We start from the raw sequence: 6,554 nt of genomic DNA, 5'->3' as shown, positions 1-6,554 counted from the left end.
AGTGCTGGTCATGGGCCGTATATGGGCAAGGCAGACCCGGGGCTGGGAGAACATAAACTTAGTATTTATCTCCACAAAGTGACTCGAGGCATCTCAGTCGCTTCCCAGACTGGTGTGTTTACACTGCACGGGATAAACATACCCCTCAGGCTCTTAAACTGGTGTCTGCCACATCCCAGGATGATGCTCTGACTGCCTGCCAAGTGAGAAAGCTCTGCCCTTTCCTCTCCTCTGAGGATGCTGATGTGCTCTGACAATGTCCATGCCCTTGGGCCTGGAAGGGGAGATCTGGGAGCTGTGCTGGGCGTGTTGGAGCCTTTGGAGCTGAGAACAGCTTCCCACCTTGCATACTCTGAAGCAGCTTGTGCTCCCAAGCAGGATTTTGCCCACACAGTACATGTGTTAAAGTACAGACCAAATTTGCCCTGAATGAGGGAGTACTGAGATGTTTGTAATTAAGCAGGTATTTGGTTAATTATGCATGTATTTGCACTGGACCCTTAGAATGGTGAATGCTTTTGCCAAATATTCTTGAAGAAGCTACATGATACTCTTGATATTGCTTGTGGTCTACACTAGAAATCAACCCCATGTCTGATGATATGGTCTGAAATATGGGCACTGAACAAAAGATAGATTTTGAAACTGTCCTATAAAACACATGCAGGTTTTATGTCTTTTTATATGGCTGTTTCATAAGATCCTTTTTTGTATACTGTTGAAAGTGGGCCATCAGCACGTCTTACAGTGTTCATTAATAATAATAGGATTAAGGTAGGAACCATAAAACAATGTGTTCTTGTAGGTTTCCATTAAAAATCCTACAGCGAAATACAAACTCTCCCCTTAAAATCTCAAGAACATCCTCCATATCTTATGCTATTCAATATAGGTCAGGTTTTGAGCCTAAATTATTTGGCATAACCATCTCATATCACAGCTGTGCAAAAAAATAGTTTGGGATAAAAAGGAATTAAAATCCTTTCTGCTGGCAAGACCATCAAATAAGCCAAGGGATAAATAGGCATGGAAACCTATGTAGGCTTGGTGCAAACAATTCTCTAAAACCCAAGACTGGATTTTGAAAAATAAACGTGTGGCTTTTTTCTTATTCTTTCCTTGTAAAAATAGCTGTGGGATGTAAATCGTCCCACTGAGTCAGCACAGAAAGGAGCAGCCTCCGTGGCTTAGTGGGTTGCTAACTTCAAAGCTGAATTTAGCAGTTTGAGTGTTGCTGCTGTTAATGCTGGGGAGCTTTCATCTACGTCTGACAGGCGAACTCGCTCGCGGTGTCTGGGTACAGAGAGCACAGCGCTGTGTTTCAAGGAATCTGACGCTAAAACAGATGAGTGGCACATCAGCATCACTTCCACAAATGACAGCGACTGGGTACGACCTTGAGCAACCTTTTCTCCCTGCAGGGAATCCCTGGAGTGGGGGGACAGAGGAACCCTGAGCCCATACACGTTCTCTCACTCGTACAGGGGGATGCTGTTTTGGAGCATGGACTCTCCACCCTGCTGCTGCACAGCAGCTTCAAGTTCTGGGCTGAAGCCGCTCCAACCTTAACCATCCCAAAATCCCTGGACAAAGAGGAAGACAGATAGATTTGCATTTACAACAACATTATTGCACAGATGTAAAGCATCACCCTGAATCCCCTATACTCAACTCACACTCATTTTGCTCCTGGACCTTCAGCTCTACCTTAAAGGAAGCCCTGGGCTGTGTGGATACTTGTCTGAGGAGTCAGGAACTGCTGGAATAAGGAACAGGACAAGCCTGCAAGTCCTTATTCCAATACTATATGGGGAGTAGACTCACCAAGGTCACAAGGATTTTTCTGTGTGCAAGAACTGCAGGATTTGGTCTAAGCATCTGGTATGAGACAGCATTTTAAAGTACATATGTGGGCTGGGTGTTATATTTTTTGCAAAATCATGGCCCAAAATCAAGCAAAGATAAACAGGTCATACGTATATTTAGGCTGGGAACCAGAAGAGCAGCTTCCATTTTGAGGAACTGGTGGTATTAAGATAAGGCACCAGAAATTTCTGTACACATTTTTGCAGCCTAAGGAGAGTGGGAATGAGGATCCAAGAGGCCTCATGGGTTACCAGGGTGGTCTCAGAAGTCTGGGAGGATGATTCATAAGTGCCACGTGCATCCAGAGCTTACTGTCCCTGCTCTCCTGAACAGGCTCTAATCCAAGGACCTTGGAAATTTGACCCAAATTTCTTGTCATAGCTTGATCCTTTTAAACTCTTTCCTGAAATCAACACACCCCAGGAAACCAGCACTCTTTGGAGCTCAGCTTCACACTCACCACATCCATCTAGAGACCATTTTTGGGACTGTGCGTTCTCCTGAGCTCATCTTCTTCCTCCTCTTCAGCATGTCTCAGAAAACACCCGGAGGTGCCATTCCCTATGTGTGTTACATATGTAAGAAATGACGAAACCCCTTGGAACTGCACTCCCGTGTTGGATCACTCCTGCTCCCTGCTGGCACTCATCGCTCTCCTCCTGCATCCCAAACTCCATCAAACCAGGTTTGACTCAAGCTGTCAGTCCCACCAGTGTGTTCGCTGTGTGACTTGCTGTGGTTTTAAGCTGCCTCCAGAGGGTTCCAGTTGTGAGTCCTGGTTTCCCTTGGCCGTGTCCCCTGGACTGCCATGTGCTCACCCGCGGCGGTGACACAACCCTCTGCTCTCGCTGCAGTCACAGTTACAGCAGAATCAGCTGCTGATCCCCAGGAGGCAAATGCTGCCAGCAGACCTCTGTGCTGATAACCGTGTGCCTCGGAAAATGACTCAGGCTCTCCTGAGTGACACGAAGTGTTTAGAAGACACGGAGCTGATTGATTGAGTCACATCTCTCCGCGCTCAGGAGGGCCCTGTGCTCGAGTCACGCAAATGTTATGTGGTGTTTACACCAGGATTTGTGAATAAATGAATCAAACCTTCTTCCCCTGAAGCACGTGGTGCTACACTACGCGCTGCTATTAGTGAATCAATAATTTTCACGGGAGAATCTTGCAAAATGTGCTTTCTGGAGAGGTCCCCCTGGAGCTCAGCACATCCAAAAGCAGGTTTGGCATGAACAGGGTGTGCAGAAGAGCCCTGCTGGGGCTGGGGAACTCTTGAAGGGTTGATGACAGTGTTCAAGGCAGAGCAGAAAGCTGTGATACCCAAGGGATGCAAGAGGAACATGAACTTTGGCTCAAAAACTCCTACAGTAAACTTTGCTTGAGATAAAGGAGCAAAGGAACTCCCCAAATTTCTCTCTTCCAAAAACCACCACTGCTTTCTGGACTTGCTAAACCTATCCGTGACTTCATATCCTCTTTTCAAAAATTAAAGGCTTGTCCTTGTGCTCTGTTCTGAACATCTGAGCTGTCCCTGTCCCTGTCCCCTCCTTGCTGTGCACCACAGGAGGCTGCCGGGGTCTGTGCTGCCTTTTCCACATGTTCAGAGCACGTTCTGACCCTGGGAAGGACCTACACAAAAATGCCCATCCCACTTAAATTCCCGAAACAGGATTTAAGCAAGGCTTCAGTAATGCCTGGAATGAGTTTTCCTGTGGTGAACAGAAGAGTGAAGCTGTGTTTCCAAAGCCAGCACTATAAATGGGCACTGCCTACTGACCAGATCCCAGCTGAAAGCATTTCACTGCAGAGAAGGTGGAGCTCAGGCTCATGAAAAGGGCATGGAGTAATTCACCTTCAAATCATCTATGGCCACGAAGGCAACACCACCACAGAAGGCTGTGAGGGGGGAGGACCTGACATGCATATCTTTGTTTTTGGTGGGTTTGGTTCCTGCATTGCAGCCAGCCGCGTTCCCAGCACAGTTCCCTTTTGCTTTGAGCTTGTTGCACTTCCTTCTTTCCTGCCCAGCACCATCTCCCTTACACATGTGACAGAGGAACCCTTGTGTGGTGGCAGGTTTCTTTTTTTCCCCTGAGATGGAGGTTTATACTCACTGCTCGTCTTGCACAAATTTATTTCTTACAAAATTTTACAAATCGAGTCTAGAGAGTAGCTGAAAATGTCAGTTCAATGGAAGGCTGATGCACAGGGAGGATCAGGGGGTTCTGTGAGCCAAGAGCAGAGATCTGTGCTGTGAGGATGATTAAGCATGTGCAGATGCTTAAGGATCAGTAAGCAAAAGAATTGCATTGGTCTGTTACCAGAATTGTTTGGCCTGACAGGCAATGAGGGAACCACACGTTGCTATTTTGGATGGACTGAAAGTGAACAGAAATGGTTACACCATCACTCTCCCAGACTTCTGTGCAATTTCAAATCCAGCCCCTGACCTGAGTGAACCCAAGCTGGACTCTGAACCCATTCCTCTGGGAAACCAGTTTGCCTGCCCAGATGTCCTACCTACATCACATCACTGGTGACATCAGAGCTGTAATTCATCTGGACAAAACAAACGTGAGCTGCCAGAAGGACTGGTCATGGGACAGCTTCCCTTCTGCTGTATTGCTCTGAGGGTAATTTCAGTGGATTTCTGAAGATTATTGTGTAAAACCTCCTTCTCGTACTGAGCGGGACTGTGGCAACAAAATGGATTAACTCTGCAAAAAGCATGGATTGCTGGGTCTGGTATACAGATGCCCCTTGGAGACATTAGCCAAACTCCAGTGAGTTATTAAAAAGCTGCTGTGCTGCAGGGCAGGCAGGATCTGCCTGTTGGGCTGAACGCTGCCCTGTGTGTTCCTACAAACCTGTTACCTCGGGCAGAGCTGCACCTCCACATGGAAACCTCCACAAAGCTCTAGGGCTTTTTGTAGGGCTCAGATTTCTTCCTTACAGCAGAACAGTTCAAGTCTGAGGCTGCCTGCATATCACCAGATCAATACATACATTTATATGTCAAGAACGACTTGAACAAAAGACTGACAAGCATAATTATGACAATTAATGGACCCCAGCAATTATTCACCTTTCTGCAACATGGTGAGAGGGTAGCAGCAAGCCAGGGCCTGGGTAGGAGAAGAGAAATTCCAGCACTGGATCAAGTGCAGCATATAAAGTTTAATTTACTTCAACAACTTGCTCAGAGGAGCACTTTGCTCAGACCTGACAAAACTATTTTTTGTTTTTATAGTTATGGGACTGCCCTAAGTATGAAATATGTGTCCCTACCAGCCCCTCAAACACACCTCGCACAAGATACGGGTGAAAATGCCTGCTGGAAGAAGGCAAGAAGAAATATAAATAAAAATTAAAGTCCTATAAATCAAGGTGGATTCTGTGGTGGTCTTGTACAAAGGGAGGGAAAAAAATTCTGCGGGAAGAAAAGAAATTGAGGACTTCATTATTTTTGGCAAGACTTCTGCACCTTTGCTTATCAAGGGATTGTCATAGGGAGGGGATTATTTTATACACTATAAAAGTTCCCTCCCTCCTTCAGTTCTCCCCATCCCAGGCTACCTCCCTACAGTCTGAGGGGCCTCTTTATAGGATTACACTTCGACCCACTGCCCTGGGCAGCCTTTTCAGTGCTTGATAAGCCTTCTGGTGAAGAAATTTTTCCTGATATCCGATCTAAACCTCCCCTTGCGCAGCTTGAGGCCATTTCCTTTTGTCCTTTCACTTGCTACCAGGGCGAAAAGACCAAACCCCACCTGGCTACAACCTCCTTCCAGGTGGTCGCAGAGAGCAGTAAGGTCCCCCACTGAGCCTCCTTTTTCTCCAGGATGAGCACCTCCGGCTCTCTCAGCAGATCTGTGCTCCAGATCCTTTCCCCGGCACCCAGCGAGCTCTGCCAAACTGGAGACAGGAGGAAGACGACAGCCGTCTTAGTTATGTTTCAGCCCGGGAAGTTTAGCTGCTCTGAACTATCCTGGCCGCAGCCGCCCCGCGGGACTCCCGCAGTCCATCCCCGCTGCCGGTCCGCTTTCCGTGGCTCCAGGGCCATCAGGGTCGGACCTTGCCGTGCTCCCCGGGGGCTGAACAGCATCCCCGGCGCTCCTGCCCGGCGGTGCCCAGCAGGCGGCACTGCCCGCCCGCCGCTCCCGCACCGCTCCCGCACCGCTCCCGCACCGCTCCCGCACCGCTCCCCGCTTCTCCCACCCGGCTGGGTGCAGGACGGCCCACCTCCCGCCCCTGCTCCCCCTCTTAAATTGGGATTTTGAGGTTGGGGAGGCGGGAAGGTGCTGCAGGATAAAGATGCTGCTCTTGGCTGGCTGCGCTTCGCCTTCGTTCTTGCGAACGGGCAAACAGACGCGCGTTTAAATAGCAATAACCGCGGGTGAAGGAAATGATGGGGCACCAACCAGGGAAGGTACTGGCTCTGGCGCTCCCTCTCTGGCCTCCTGTTTTTGTCGCCCTGTTCTCCACCTGTGCCCCAGCAACACCCCAGCCTGGCTTCTGGAGCAATTTTGTGGCTGCAGGGATGCTCGCTGCAGTCTTTCCCATCTCATTCCAGCAGTAAAAAGTATTATTAAAAACAATTTATCCATGTGAAAAACAGCTCCCATCGATAGTGTGAATTGCTGAGCTGGTGCTCTGCTGTGAGCCACAGCTGGGTCTCACACACT

At 48.5% G+C, this 6,554-nt stretch overlaps 1 protein-coding gene across 1 annotated transcript in view; it reads right to left on the bottom strand.

The window, feature by feature from the left end:
• The window catches only part of RPS21 (ribosomal protein S21), a 289,916-nt gene that overhangs the window by 29,033 nt on the left and 254,329 nt on the right, over positions 1 to 6,554 (bottom strand). The gene's annotated exons all lie outside the window — the stretch shown is intronic.

Source organism: Myiozetetes cayanensis, unplaced genomic scaffold (assembly GCF_022539395.1).
Source record: "Myiozetetes cayanensis isolate MyiCay16 unplaced genomic scaffold, myiCay2020 scf19, whole genome shotgun sequence".
In the NCBI taxonomy this organism is placed as follows: Eukaryota; Metazoa; Chordata; class Aves; order Passeriformes; family Tyrannidae; genus Myiozetetes; species Myiozetetes cayanensis.
This window is presented reverse-complemented; position numbering and strand designations above follow the sequence as displayed.